Source organism: Hibiscus syriacus, unplaced genomic scaffold (genome assembly GCF_006381635.1).
Source record: "Hibiscus syriacus cultivar Baekdansim isolate YM2019G1 unplaced genomic scaffold, ASM638163v2 tig00111338_pilon, whole genome shotgun sequence".
NCBI lineage: Eukaryota > Viridiplantae > Streptophyta > Magnoliopsida > Malvales > Malvaceae > Hibiscus > Hibiscus syriacus.
In genome coordinates this window covers 3870138-3887500 of record NW_024063064.1, presented here as the reverse complement: position 1 = coordinate 3887500, position 17363 = coordinate 3870138, and positions in this window count along the sequence as shown.

Below are 17363 nucleotides of genomic sequence, written 5' to 3'. Positions count from 1 at the left end.
AAATTCGATTCACTCCACACTCTTTGGAAAGAAACTGAACCGGGATCGATTTGCTTCTTTTGACTCACAATATCGAATCTGAAATTATACATTACCAATTGTAGTGCATATTGAGAATTTGAAAAACATCATACCCGAAGTTCTAAAATTTAGGAGAATCTTTGAAAATCAAATTCTCCTTTGGAAACTTGTCTTGCGCCCAGATATGGAAATCTGCCTCGACTCGAGTGTCATTTGAACCTCTCCCTTTTCGGTACTTTGAATTGGTTATTTTTATCTTTAGGTTTCAGTATCTTCAATCTTCAGCTTTCTTTTGGAAGAACTGTAAACACTTACTAACATTTGTTATCATGCATTATTGAATGTCATGATCCTGCTTTTGCCTAAAATGTGTACAACAATGCAATTTTAGTGTATTTATTTTTCGAATGAAAACCCTCTCTTATTGACTGCCTTGTGATTCAGTCAAGTCTTGAGCACGAAAATCAAAATCGGTTCACCCCAACTGACAATCTTGATCAGATACTCTTTGTTTGGAGATGACCTTGGTTTTCGTTCTTCTTGAAACAAGACAATTTCATGACCAACTACTTGATAGTGACAGACAACGTGGATATCTCCAACCTACTTAAACTTTCTATGTACTCTAAGGTTTCAGTTTCCTGTAGCCTATCATGCAAAGCCTCATGTTAAAACCATTGTCAGCATCAGAACACATGCACTTTTCCAAAACTTTTTGCAAATAATACATGATGATCTCATGTTTTTCAAGTTAAACTATGTGTTATTAATTTTCAAAGTAGGATGCTTGCAAAAATAATGTTAACAAGAAAACACTCTTTTTATTATATAAATGTAAAGAGTTTTTGGGTAATACATGACAAACTTTTAACTAGAAAAGTAAAGAAAAAAGTATGCATCCCTAGTTATCAATAGTATGAATGCTTTTGAACTAGCACACTTAGAGTAACTCAAATGTAGCTTCTGTTAAAGGGATCTCGAGAAATGTGACAATGCCTAAGGGTGCAACATTCCATCTATGCTACAAATCTCCAGACGTTGGATGTTATAAACTAGTATTGAATCTCATCTTCATTTAATTTCCTTTTGGTTGTTTTAATCAAGACTTTCAATCTCTAGTCCCAACCTAATCACCATTTGATGTATTACCCAAATCGGGAGCTCTTTCGACTTTAAAATCAATTCAAAACCTCCACATGCATGAATCCTGAATTTGAATAATACTTGAGCTGCCCTTTTAGGTTTTCACTTTAAGACCTCCTTTGGTTTCAAGACGCTCTTTAAATATTTTCATCTTGAAACTCTTTTTTTTTTTTTTCTTTTTCCTCTACTTTTTATTCATTTTTTCTCATTTTTTTCCATTTTTCCATTTATTTTTTCTTCTTTATATTTTTATTCTTCAGGCAGAGTATCTCTTGACAGCGTAAGAGTTCACAAGGTTAGGTAACTCTGGTCCATCCATCTCGGTGTGGAACAAAGCTCCTCCAGAAATGTAACACCCATAATCCGTATAATTATACCTATACAGATTATATATATCACCCAAATTTTAAAACCATTTTCTTTTCTTAAACGATTCAAAATTTACTTTCTTAAAACAGTAATTGATATTATAAAAATATCATATCATATAATTTATATTTTGTTATAACAAATTTAATTCAAAATATTTTTTATGAACAGTACATCGATACGCTACAGTATCGTGAACAGTGCATCGATATGCTACAGTAGCTGCTACAGTAACTTTCAAAAATAAATATAAATTCATAAAAAAAATTAACCTTTCATCACTATAAAAATTTCCAAAATTTATTCAACAACTAAATTGAACATTTTCAAATTACATGCCACTATCTAAAATCAAATTCCATCGTATGATGTCTTACTAATATTGAAATATACCTCTCGATGCTTGATGTCACTTTGAACTCTTTAATCCACTATTGGCTTTTTACCTACGCGTGAAAATCATCACACGCTAAGTATAACTTAGTGAGGCAATTAAAACATTTAACAGTGCAATACAATTCATGCATGATTTTCAATATCAAAAAATCAAATTTCCATAAAAATATCAAAAATCAAATTTCCATAAAATCATTTTACTGACATATCCATATTTACCATGATCAAAATAATAAAATCTTTTACCATTTATCCATAGCTCGTAAGCTTATTTTACCAAAATACTTACCATTTAATTCCATAAGCTTGTAAGCTATTTTTCCAATATACTTGCCATTATTCCGTAAGCTCATAAGCTTATTGCATGGTTACCATTTATTAACCAATAAAACATAATCCATAGCCAATAGCCCAATATTAAACCTTGAGGGCCCTAGTAGTCGAGTAATATTTGAACCGTAGTTCTACACATAAGGTCGTGCCCACCATACACCGAAGTGTATTATAAACCTGCAGCTGCTATACCTATGGCTGCCAACTATACCTGTACCTCAATGACTATTGGGCATATAGTCTACTTTATTCGATCCATCCATGGCAAAGAATATTATCAAATTTAACATTGGGCACTTCATACCCGAAAACATTCATGGTAAAATATCACATTTTTCATGATCAATGCATTTTAATTTCATACTCTGACATATCAATGTCAATTTATAAAAAATGATATAAAATCATGCCGATATAAACAAGGTCGACTTATCGCAAGTCTTCCTTATGATGTATAAAAACATCCATGTATAATTTCATGTATGTATTACACTCACCTTGACACTTTATAATTTTCCAAATATTTGTGCCTCACTATTGTCCATAATAAATCTTTCCTTTATACTCGAATCGCTTTGAACACGAGTCAATCATGATCTGTACAAAATATAGATTCATACCTATATATATGTTAGTATTATACTATAAAATATATTTCAAAATAAATTCCATAATCATACTTCAAACTATTCACCACAAATACTTTAAGACTTATTAATTCCTTTTAGTATTGGAACTAACTTTTCCAATTTACTCAAAATGGTCCTTCACCATTTTACACTTAAATTCTTAATACCAATAATCTCAGCATTGAAACTATTTCCATTCAAATGCTTTTACAAAAGCATAATTATCTTTAAGTACCCCAACTCTACAAATATTGTACTTAAATCACAAATCTTTCAAACTTCCAAAAAATAATCATATTTCACATCTAACACTCATTTCAATTCCCAAACAACAATTCCAGCATAATACATCAATTATACAACACTTATACAATAACCCATCAATTTTCCAGAATTTAGACAACTCGCACTACATTTACAGAATCAATATTCTGTATTCATATACACACTGGAATTTAATTACGTTTATTCCGTTGAAAACTAGACTCGATTACGAATCTATCGATATAAAGAACTCCTAATTCATTCCGTACAATTTATGGTGAATTTTCAAAGTTGACCTACAGAATCTGTTGTCCGATTTTTCTGACCTTTCCTTGGTTAAAAATCCGTATCTTTTTATATACACATTGAAATTGATCCATGTTTGTTTTAAACGAAACTATATCGATATATGAACGCAAATATATAAAAAATAACCTTAAAATTATTTTTATAGAATTTCTGGTGAATTTTCGAACCTATTGCCATATTCAAAATCCAAACTGTTTTCTTTAACTTTATTCTTAGGCTCTTCATCAATTCTTACAACCAATTCTTTAAAATCACTTAACTCTTCATAACCCCTAAAACAAAAAAATCAACTTCCCCTTTCATCAACTCAAGATGAACTTGAACATGAACCCTACCAATATTTATGTCAAAATGTAGAGAATTGAACGTATAACATTTTCCTAACCACACCAAGTCTAATTCTCAAGAAATAGCTTCAAAATTAAAATTAAAGATGTTTACCTTTCTTGCTTGAAAGTGCCGGCCCTTGAGGAAGAAGAAGCTGGAAATGTTCCGTGCGGCCTTGAAGAAGAAGCTGGAAATGTTCCCCCAATATTGTTATTTTAATATTAATATCTATCACATGCTTAATATAATATCATAATGGAAATTTTTATTCCATTCCATAAGAATTTCCATTTTTGCCCTTAATGAATCTCCATAATCACCATAAAACCAAGCCACCTGATCCTTATCATATTAAAAAGTCAAACATGAATTCTTTTGACTTTTATTTCTGAATTTACCCTTGAATTTCCAAAAATTGCATTTTAGTCACTAAATTCCACTGTTTCGATTAAATATGAAAAATTACACAATTCCAAACTAAATTTATCTGATCCAAAATATTAAAATAATATTTTCAACCATTTTATAACATCCTTCAAATTTTTGTAAATTCCAATTAAATCGGAATTACCGATTCCTTATCGGACTTTAACCCTTTCTAGATTTTCTTACTAAAAATCCAATTCCAAAAATATGATTCCATAAAACTCCACACTCAAGAGTAAACCATCTATTTATGGAATAAAATTCTTTTACGAAATTATCACTTAATTCCGTAATTTTTTCCAAATTTCTACTTTGACCATCAAGATTCCAAATGTTCATTTTGGTCATTATCTAATTTTTTGGGGTATTACAAGAAAAGGTTTCTTCACAACATAAGGTCCATCCTAGTTTGGAATCAACTTTCCTGGAAATATTTTGAGTGGGTATGATCTTATAAGCACCAGATCTCCCTCGTGAAACTCTCAGGGGAGAACTTTCTTACCTTGTGCTCGATCATGCGCTTTTGGTACATTTGACATGACAAATAGCTTTGATTCTCTTTATTCAATCAGATTCAATTGGTCAAACCTAGCTGTACCATTCTACCTCATCTAGCTTCACCTCTGATAAAACTCGAAGTGAGGAAATTTCTACCACAATGAGTAACACAACTTCCATCCCATAGGCTAAAGAAAACGGAGTTGATGTTTGCACCAAAGTTTGATAAGAAAACAGAGCAAATGGTAACTTCTTGTGCCAATTATATGTCTCAATCATCCTCTATAAGCCTGTGATGTCTATTAGTTTCCTCTATTGTCCCATTCATCTTCAGGTGATAAGTAGTGGAATTATGATGCTTATCTTAAACTGCTTACAAACTGATTCCATTATCTTATTGTTTAGGTTCAAGGAACTCTCAAAAATGATTCTTTCTGGCAACCATATCGACATGAATTTCTCTTTAAGAACTTGCAGACTGTTGACTGGGGTAACATTTTCATAGGAAGCCAATTATACTCATTTAGTGAAGTATTCTATTGCTACCAACATGAAACGATGGTCATTTGATGCTTTGGGCAAAATTTGTTCAATAATATCCATGCCCCACATAGGATGTATATGGATCATATCTCTATAAATATGATACTTGTGACATTTTCTGGCATAATTGATTCAATCAGCCCATTGTAGCCTAATATACCCAAATCTCATTATATGTCTAGGCATTACATGTCCATTGGCATAGGTACCACACACTACCTCATATACTTCCTCGAGAATCATTTATCCCCTTTGGCATTAACACACCTTAACAGAACCTCATCGAGACTTTTTTTCTGTAAGATCTCACCATCAAGAATATACCCTGCTGTCATCTTGTAATAGTTATTTTGTCATTCTCAGTTGCCTGCTCAAGTTAACTTTGATATCTAATGTATTGCAAGATATCATAATACCAAGGATTTTCATCTTCTTCCTTTTAATGTTAAAGCAGTGGCCTAGATACTCATAAGACTACATCTCAATGGGGCATCATATTGAAGGCTCATTTACATTAAATGATGAGGCCAAAGTAGCCAAAGCATCAACCATTTGATTTTCTACTTTGGGGAGGTAATTGAACGTTACTTCTTCAATTTCTTCGATGAACTTCATGACCAATTTGTGGTATTCTACAAATTTGGGATCTTTTGTCTCCCACTCTCCCCTGAGTTGATAAATTACTATGGTTGAATCCCCATATACTTTGAGTGTTTTTATTTTACGTTCAGTGACAGCTCTAAGACCTAGAACACAAGGTTTATACTCGGCCATGTTGTTTGTGCAATCAAATTTAGCCGAACTTGTTAAGGATAATGTTCTCCATTTGGTGCCCCAATTCCATTCCCCAAGGCATTCGAAGCACCATCAAATTTCAATTTCCAATGTTCATTGGTGGACATAACTGATTCCTCCACTGAAATAGCCATTAAATCTTCATTTGGGAAATTAAAACTCAACAGCTCATATTCGTTTGAAGCCTACATGCAATAAAATTGCTATGGTGCTCCATTTAACTACTTTTTAACTTATTGAATTCGTAATCTGATAATAGAATATACGAATGAGCTAATCTCCCAGATAGAGCAGGTACACCTATAAGGTATTTTAAAGGGTCAAGTTTAGAGATCAACTAAGTAGTGTGATACAACATATACTATCTAAGCCTTTAAGTAACCCAAACCAAAGCACCGCATAACTTTTCAATCGATGAGTACCTTTCCTCACAATTAGTGAACTTCTTACTGAGATAATAAATCGCTCTCTTTTTCTTTGGTGGTCAGTTGCCTTAACACATATCCCATGGAGTTCTTAAAGACTGACAAGTAGAGAATTAAGGGTTTAACTAAGATAGGTGGCACTAAGAATGTGGTATTTGAAAAATATTGTTTGGCCACTTAAAAGCTTCTTGACAACCACACTCCATACTCCTGATTTTTCTTACAATAAAGGTGTAAAATGGGATTACATTCTCAATCAGCTGTGAGATAAATCGAGCAATGTATTTCAGCCTCCCAAAAAATCTTCAAACTTCTTTTTATGTTGATGGGAGTGGTAAATTTTGAATGGATTTGACTATTTGATCTATTCAATCCCCTTTTGCTCACTACAAACCCTAAGAGCTTTCTAGACGTTACCCCAAAGGTACACTTATTTGGGTTTTGTTTCAGTTGGCATTTCCTTAACCTTTGAAGAGTTTCCTTAAATTCTCAACGTGTTCTTTCGCTTGGCATTGAAAATATCATCGACATAAACTTCTATTTCTTTATGCATTATCATCTAACAATATTACCATAGCTCTCTAGTATGTTGCCCTGCATTCTTCAACACAAACGCATCACCTTGTAGTAACATGTGCCCCACATGGTGACAAACCATAGTTTTTTCCATATCTTCAAGATGCATATTTATTTGATTTTAGCCAAGGAACCCGCCATGAACAAAAATAGGGAATTTCAGTAGTATTTTCCACCAATATGTCTATGTGTGGCAAAGGAAAATTATCCTTCGGGCTTACCCAATTGAGATCTCTGTTGTCACCGCACATATGGACTTTCCCATCCTTCTTTTGTACCGAAACAATATTTTCCACCCACTCAAGGTATTTAGCTACTTTAAGGAAACCAACATTGAATTATTTCTTTACTTATTCTTTAATTTTTAGCAACATATTGGGTCTCATCCTTCTAAGCTTTTGCTGCAAAGGTTTACATTATGGCTTTATCATATATTTTTGTACCACCAATTCTATGACCAAGCAAATACATCTTTGTACTCTCAAAGCAGTTCGGTCATACTCTGAAACCCTTTGGTAGATAAGGTGGTGCCAATCGTTACTTGTTTACTATATTCATTTGATCCCATATCCAAAGTTTCAGTGGGCTCTTTATGAGGCTGAATATTTATCCTCCCTTTCAACTATTTGTAGTAATTCAAAATGTAAGTTAAATCCTCATCATTATCACAGCCCTTGATTCCCCTGACATATGCAGCTTGAAATCAATCTTTGGGTCAGTGTCATTAGTATTTATGTTATTGGTATCCGAGTTCCTTGAAGAAAAAAGAGCGAGAAGATATATACATACACATACATGAGAATCTATCCCATATCAAGATAAATAGAAGGAAATAATAATATATAAATAATAAGGATTGGAGAAATACATGGAAGAATGTTTTTCATTCTTTGAATTAATAGAAAAATGCCTTTCATTGAAAATTTAAAAATAGATAGATTAACATGTTACATAAGATCATCTATTACCCCGGGTTTAGACAACAGGGAAAGTTTTCGTGTATTACTCTGAAGCAGATTTGTAAACAACAAGTAACTCCTCTGCAGTCCAATGTTCAGCTCAAAGCCTGGCAGTGCGGGATAGATGCCTACAACTATTCCTTCCTCAACCTCACCCAGTATCACATTAATGTCTAGATCTTTCAGTGCATCCTCGATGATAGGTTTCTTGACTTGTCGACTTCCCTGGAACATATGACCTCCAGACATAAAGGTGTCATGCAATGGCGGGAAGGTCATTGGCTCCCAGCTAACCTCGCTTTTCTCCTCTCTTATCTCTTCTTGATGCCCTTCAGTTTCTCCCTTAGAGTCGACTGATATCCCAACCAAAAGCAATCTCTCTTAGTGGCAAAAAATGAGATTAACATGTCCTTGTAGGAGGCTCCTATCCCTTTCCAACTTGGCTCCCCTCTAGGTTAGCTTTGAGTTCCATTCTGGTGTAGTTAGACAGTCTAAGCTTGGATATCTACTTTCCTTCAACCATGAATGTGGTATTAACAAACTCGAGGGATCTTAAGGAAACTTCGACAACTTTTTTGTATACTTCAACGTATGGGGCAGTGGTGGAAACAAAAGAAATAATGTCTTTTCGGCATGCATATCAACCTCCCTGATTAAAAATTTCATCTTTTGGTGTAGTGTAGATGGAACTACCCCTACCTAGTGAATCCAAGGTCTTCCAAGCAAACAATTGTAAATAGGCATAATACCATCACCAGGAACTTAATTTCGTATGTGGTTGTGCCAATAGTTAGAGAGATGTCGATCTTTCCTAGCACTTCTCTCTTAGTTCCATCGAATGCTCAAATAATGCTCTGACAGTTCCTCATGTGAGTACTATCGACAAGTAGCTTTTTCAGGGTTATCGATGACGTTACATTCAGAGCAGAGCTGTTGTCAACTAACACTTGAGACAGAACATGTCCTTTTCACCTGATAGTGATATGTAGAGATTTGTGGTTGCCAATAACCCCAGAGGGGAACTCATTATCAGAAAAAGAAATAAGTTGTTAGCTTGGATATTTGCAACCAACCTATCTAACTTGTTTACAGGTATATCATTCGGCATAAAAGTCTGATTCAAGATTTTCAACAGAGTGTCTCAGTGTTCCTCATAGCTCAACAAGAGAGAAAGTGGCTTGTGCAGCTATTCAAAAATGATGTATTCACTGTGTTTTAAAATTTTCAGAAATTCTACAGCCTGGCTCTCAGTTACTAGTTTGTTGATGGTTGGCTCATCCTCTTAACATCAAGTTGACCTTATTTACTTGTCATTAGTAGATCTATTCTTAGGTTCTTGGGCTGATTAGAAGAGTAGCATCTCTACTCTTGTGAAATGGCCTACTTCACCCACTTCTTCATTATTTGCCTACTCACCCACTTCTTCATTATTTTTCTCTATCTCTTCGATCTTGTACTCATATTTCCATGGGCTTGCTTGTTTCTTATATGGGAATAGAGATGGGGGTATAATGACCACCTTAGGAGTTACTTTATCTACATACGAGCTTTGGTCTGATGACTAGAGGGCAATTGACATTGTAAACTCCTTAGACAAACCATTAGATGCACAGATCTTCACTTCTTCTTCATCGGCTTCTTTATATAACACATTCTTTATCATCCATCATTCTCTATACTAGTGCTTGTAAATTAGGGTAATTTTGTATGGCGTGTCCTTCGTAATTATAATATTGGCACATATACCCATTCCTGACTTGTTCAGCCGATATATTAAGGTCCAATAGGCATGCCTTGATCAATTGATCAACCCATATGAAATCTATTGGTAACTTTACCTCACTCACCTTTATTATGAATCTTTTTTTCCCACTTTATTTATAATTGAATTGATTCTATACCCACATGGTTTGCTAGTGGTTATGGGCTACGTTTGGTTGCTCACTATCACCAAAATTGATGGCATTCTCAACCTCTGATGATTTTCTTGAAGGCGATGTAATTCCGATCGAATGTCTTGGAACCCCTACGTGATATTCACATTGGATGTTAGCATCATACGACTTAGGGTAGGGTGGTTGCAGAGGTGACACATGATAGGGTGACACCACATGTCTATCATATAGTATCTAGAACTTCTCCTTGTAGGACATAGGGATCAAATAAAATTGAGGCTTCTCTATCTTGCCTTGGCTCCTTTGCCCCATGCCTAGCAGAACTTTGTGTATATGAGCCTGTGGCTTGAGGTCGAGACACAGTAATTGTGTTAGAGTCATATTTCCTTACATTGTTGACCTCGTTATCTTTTTTTCTCATCGGTGGCTATTTGTTAAACTCACCTCTATTGAGTCTCCCACTATTAATTATTATCTCAATTATCTCTCTATCTATAACTAAGTTAACAAAAATTTTAGATGAATTCCCTATGAGGTGACTGATATAAAAAGATTTCTCAAAGTCTTGATAAAGAGAATGTTTGTATATTCCTCTTCGAGTGGCAGATAAACTTGTACAACCACGTCTCTCCCTCTATAAGCATATTATCTGAAGCTCTCATTGGATCTCTTTTCCATACTTTGCAGCATAATATGATTGGGCCTCACATCCTTCACATGATTATATTGCACAAGAAAATCTTTGGCCAAATCATTCAACGACTTGATATGAACCCTATTTGATTATACCATCGAATAATAGACCTGTTTCTTTTGGAAGTAATGGATCAACAGTGATCATTCTCTATGTAATCATATCTTCCTACATAACATTGTGACGTGGATGAGGGTACCTTGTGCCATCGAACTTCTTAAAGCCAAAAACTTTGAATTTCGGAGGTAGCACCAAGTCAGGAACTAGACTCAACTCCTTTGCGTTGATTCCATACACACTAGTATCTTCCTTCATAGTCTTGATTTCCTCTTCTAACTACTTCTATTTCTCTGCTAGTTACTTGATTTATTCCAGCCTTACTTATTCATCAAAATTTGGGACTTAGTGATGATGATGTTCTTCCTGGTGTGAACTAGCTACGAGATATAAGTTCACAGAGGCACCAACTGGGTTAATACACACCTTCTTAGTAAAATAGATGTTTCTTAGAGTGTGTGGGATTGAGCTAGGGTAACCCAGGTTGGTAGAGTGGTCCTCAAATCACAGTTTCAAGCACAAGACTTTTCCATGTTCAAGATTTCTTCCATCAAGTAGGCTAGTAAACTTAGCAAACATCTCTCTATGGGCATTCAATATACCTTCTTCCATCTTTTTCTTATTTTCTTATTCCTCCATATGAGTTTTCTCAGTATGGGCGATTTTTTCATCCATTACTTTTTTTTCTCGGTGTTGTACGAATTCTTGGAAGTTCCCAGTATTTTTCCACACAAACCTTTTTTATTAAGGTTGATATATTTATTAATGAATATGAAATATATGACTGAATGAACAAAATGTATTGTGAAAGGTGAAATACAGTGCGAAAAAAAATGCATATGCAAGAAGCAACGTGTTGATTCTGGAATGATTCTTTAGAACAATTTTTTATCTTAGAAACGAAGTTTGATTACAAGGCTTAAACATATCAAAAATAGATCTAAGCTATTTCCCCTAATTATTGCATATCTCTAAGTAGATTCAAAATCCTATGGGCTTCTTCAGTCTCAGGTTTCAATCATTAACTCACAGTAGCAGCTTTATGTGTTAAGTCAGCCAAGTACTGAGCCACTCCTTGAGCATATTCCAGGTAGCTAGCAATGAGGTCAACCCTTTGTTTAAATATTGACTGAGCTTGCTCCCAATGATAATGCCACTATATATCTCCTTTATATGGGACTATCATAAGTTCGTTTGCCCTTCTATGAAAAATCTTGAACCATAGTCTCATGCTCATTTAATCGCTTCTTCAGGCTTTCAACCTCCCCACGTCTCGAGCTACCTTCTCAGCTTCGGTATCATCTTAATGTTGCCTCAACCCTAATCCTCCAAATTTTGTAAGGTTTCCCTCAATTACTTTCTTTTGGGCTCAAAATCACGCTTGGCTAGTTCTAGTTGGGATGATACGACTCTCAGATATTCTTCCATGTGCTGGGTATCTTTAGGATTAACCATTGGGATGTTATCATTGACTCGATTACTTCTCCATTGCTCATATTCTTGTGAGATCTTTAGATCAAAAGTGAAGAGATTTACCCGATGAGTCTGCTTCCATGAATCAACAACTCCTTTGAATATACTCTTGTGTTGGTCTCCCTTGAAAGCAAACTCTAACACAGATAAATCCCACATCACATGAATAAACTGCCTCGACCCATACTGTCTAAAAACTAACAAAGGTGCATATCCGACAGAACCCCATATATATGGCAACGGAACCTGATCTCGCTCTCCACGCCTATATAGTATGTCTAAAGAGAAATTCCACGAAGCTTGCCATAATATGTCAACATCTCGGATATCTTTGAAGATGACCATTCATTTTTCATTAGTAAAACCCCCAGGCCATTCTCAAGAAAAGAAGTCTTACAAAGGCAAAAACCCATCAAGAAACTCATTCAGACGCTATTTTGACGTGCTGAAAGTGATTGAGGATCCAAACTAGCAATATTGGTGCACATTCTATGAAGTGACTTTATCCTTCTTGTCTACAAGAGTTCAATGAACAAAAACTCTCAACTAGAATAGCCTGAACGAGATCCACATGCCTATCCAATCTCTCCAAACAAATTGACCACTGACACATCAACATGCCCTAAGACCTTCGGAATATGACATGCCCCTAACTAACCAAAGCAAACAGGTAAATCTTCTTTCTCTTATCAGGATGGAGATCAATTACTTCTCTGAGAGTAGTCCAGATAATACACTCACTATCTCTTTTATTCTTGATGCTCCTAACGACCCATTTTCATTCATTCTAGTCATCAAAAGCAACCTCTTTTTGAAAGACGGAGTGCTTGGTTTTGTGTGCACATTGTCTACTTGGAATCTCGGACAATGGATTAAATCATGATACTCATCTATGGTAGGTGTTAAATCCACTCGGCTAAAATTAAAACAATTGTAAGCGGGTCCAGAATTGTGCAAGAGCTCTAAACAAAATCTGATCATCCAGACATCTAGAGATAGGAGATGTCACTATAGAGTTAATAGAACAACTTCTTATCGATATTTCCTATTTCCCCATATCTTTTTAGCTTGCTCAAATCATTTGATAGACGTTGTTGTTGTGCCACAAGATCTGACACATACCCAGGCTGTAAGCTATCTCAATTGGTAAACTGGGACTGCTCGGATCATCTCAAAACGTATGCATTATCTTCTACCTCTTTTTGGACCCTTTGTTTCATATTACTAGCCTTCTATATGGACATCGATCATGGATCGACACCATGGAATGAATAGTGCAACAAAAAATGAAAACAACATAAAATAAAAAGGTAAGAAAATTAGTCGTAATCATAAAGAAATAATTGGGCATAATACAATTTGTCAATAAAACCTACCTTCACATGTTAGCTACCCATCATGCTTTAGTAGATCCCTACTCAACATGATTCTACCCCCATGCTTTGTTTAACATACAAATTCTAACCTCATGTCATAGAGTTCGCATGCTTATTCAGAAAAAATAAATCTAACCACTGATCTCTAGTTCTCATACACTTATTCGGAAAGTAAAATTATACTAAAAAATTAAAAGACTCAAATGCTTTTCCTTATGTACTCTCCTTACGGATTCTTAAAGTTTGGGTTAGGCTCTATCTAGGTTCGGGTTCTAGGTTCATGATATGTTGGGTTAAGCTCTAAAGTAAAAGTTTCTAGAATTGTCATTGTCGGTGCCCCTGGCTTGTCAGACCCTCAATCATGACCCATCACAAGCTTTCAGATCGAGTTCAATTCGAGGGAGAACACCTCCTTATGTCCATATGGGGTGAAAACCACACAAGGAGTAGTTTCTCACACTTAATTAAATAGGACGGAGTGCAGTTTTAGCTCATGTTATGGTAATGCAAGTGCACGTTGTGAGGAAAAGATGAAAACACAATCACGACACATAATACTCATCTTCAATTCTGAAAACAAACCAATTAATTTGAAAACATAACAACAAATAGTACAACTACTTAGTGGTTAACCAAATTTCAAACAAAAATTTATTTAAAACAAAGAAGGGATCAAAATCAAATTAGAACGAACTTGTAATTTTCATTGGCAAAGTCAATTATTATTTGATTATCAGTTTGACTCTCTAAAATAATTCCCCAGTGGAGTCACCAAGCTATCGAAATGATTTTTTTATTTTAAAAAAAATTTAATTAAATATTTTTGATTAAATATGTGATTTGAAAATCTCATCTCGAATAATTTGGGATTCCTTTTAAAAGTAAATTAGAAAACGGTTCGAAGAGTCGCCACCAATCTTTGATTAGGGCATGATTGGGCACCCAAAATGTGGGTTTCCTTGAAAAACGGCAAGGACAGCAACGAGAAGTGATGATCACGAACTGTTCAAATCGAAAGCCTCCACGAAAATACATCTCGGCTCTACTTAGTTCAGCTGATTGAGAGCAAAGTTTTCTTTTTCCAAAAATTGTTTTTGAGAAAATGACTGAAGTGTATGTGTGTGTTCAAAAGGCTGCTAGACCTAACACACCCTTTTATATCCATTACCCTAATATCTTAGGGTTTTTAAAGTTATTTCAAATTAATGAATAAAATAATATTTAATTAATTCAATTAAATATACATTAAAGACTTATATCTGAATTACAATCTTTAATGTTTATTTAAAACTTATTTAATTATTCCGTATATATATACCAAATAAAAAGAGTTGTAACTAAATTACATTATTTTAATACTTACTTACTATATTGGGATAATAAATCATATTTATGTCAAATATAAATATCTTAACTCTAGATATATTTTAACATACAACAAATTGTACATTTTTGTCATTTCCATCCTAGGGTGTGACCTTGTAGGTTCTTGTAACGTTAGTAGTAATTATTAGAACAATTCTAATATTACATCAATGAGTGAAGTCTAGCAATATATCATTATCACTAAGTTACAAGAAATTATGATTCGACATATAATCTTCGTGGTTAACTCTTTTATGTATTACATCATTTTGTCTTTTTATCTAGAATAGGCGCAAGTCTTAGAATAGTCACACTTGTATAGCCCATCTATTGTTTCTTAATATCTAGAGTAGATAAATTAACGAATAATTTATGATATCACATATCAACTTACTCGAGCATGGCCATGTGTCGCAACCGTCTTTCGGTTGGGCCCCGAAATTAGGCTTCGACTTGAAAAATTGGATTGGAGTCACCACCGATCATTTATTTAAAACAAATGGGTTGATTGGATACCCTTTCTTACCTGATCTGCGTCTTTCCAAAGATGTGTCGGGTTCGGGAGTCGGTTACGGTCAAGGAAGGATTAGCACCCTTGAACGCCCTTTCGGTACTACGTAATTTCCAGTTGTCTTTGATTAAGAAAATTGCAAGTTAAATTAAAAGGTAAATTTGATCTGAATTACTTACCCTTAAGAGTTTACGGAAATACCCTTAAAAATAAGATGTTAAAAGAAAATAATAATAATAAAAGAAAATAACAAAACTAATTAGTAAACCAGGAAATAAATGAAACCAATAATAATAAACATAAATAATTGGATGAAACAAAAAAATGAAATTGAATAAAATAAAATAAATGAAGATAAAATATATACAAAAAGAATAAAAAAGGTAAAGTATTTTTTAAAAAGAAAAATAATAATAAGAGCAAAGAAACTAAAAATATATTGAAAATAAATAAATAGTAAATAAATAATAAAATATATATATATATATAAATATAAAAATGTATGTATAATATAATAAAATACTAAATATAATAATAATAAATATGAAAAATAAATATACATATAATATTAACTAAAAATAGTAATCATAGAAATATAAAATAAAATGAAGTAAATAATAATATAACGTTAGGAAAATATAGTAAAAATAGTAAATAAGTAAATATAGATAAAAAAATAATATATAATATATAATAGGAAAATAATATAATATAACGCAAAAAAAAAAGAGAACTATAATAAATAAAATATAATAATATATATATATACACATATAAATAATAAGGGTTAAATTAAACAAAAAATGAATTAGGGTCGAAATTAAAAGCCAATTGAAGAAAAAATGAATCTGCGTGTATTTAAAATCAGGGGGACCGAAATGGGCATTAACCCACTGTAGAGGCAAAGCACACAGATCCACACACCCGTTTATAAAATCCAAATAGTTTTTCAAAAAAACACAAGCCTCGGGAGCTAGATCTACAAAAATAGATCTCGAAAACGCCCCGTTCATTGGCCAAAAACACTTCTCTCGGGTTTCTTTGGAAACAAAACACAGCAAGGGTAAGGAAAAATAACATGCGAAAGTATGAACTTTACCTTTCAAAATATAAATGCTTCGAAAAATGGCTACGAGTTGCTTGTAATTTTTGCTTGTATTTCGTATATCTCTTCCGAATGTGTTACAATAGTGAGTTACAATGACTATTTATAATGCTTGTGGATCCTATCTTTAGGAGTTTAAAAATAGTAGAACTCTATCCTATTTTTAGGAGTTTGAATCCTAGCAAAATTCTATCTCTTTTTAGGAGTTTGAATCATAGTAGGACGAAAAGGTGTGTTAACAGCTGCCCCTCTTGCCCATAGTCGTGTAACGGGGATAGGGCAAAGATTAAAGACAAACTTTTCGTTCAGTGGAGTTGAAAATTGACTCTGATGTTTCAATAACACCATGTCGAATTGAGTTACGGATGACTCCTCCTCGTGAAGTCGAGTTCATCTTGAAATGATATGAAATTGAAGCCGTATTTCAGAATTTGAATCAGCACGTGGCTTCCGTTGCCCTTCGGTCTTCTTCTCGATTTAAAGACCTTGGATCAGAATCGAACACAAAATCTTCATTGATAGATAGCTTTTTCTTGACTTAAGCTATGCTGCTTGAAAATGGTTGCTTGTCACTCAGGCACGGCTAACCCAAGTCCTCTTCTCGACTTGAAAACCTGGACTGTAACCGGAAAGTAGTGCGATTGATGTGTCATCGAGCTGAATGGAATAGAACTCGACAATTTTGATGGCATATAATTCTTCTAGCCTTGAGTTATGCTGTAAACGATATGCCTTGGAGCTGAGCGTAGTCGAACTCGAAGGTCTTTGTTGACAAATAATCCTTCTTTGAGTTGGATATCCCTCGTCGTGAAGTTGAAATCCAATCTAAAGATGGATGATGCTTGTGTGCACGATTCCCTTCGTCGTGAAGTTG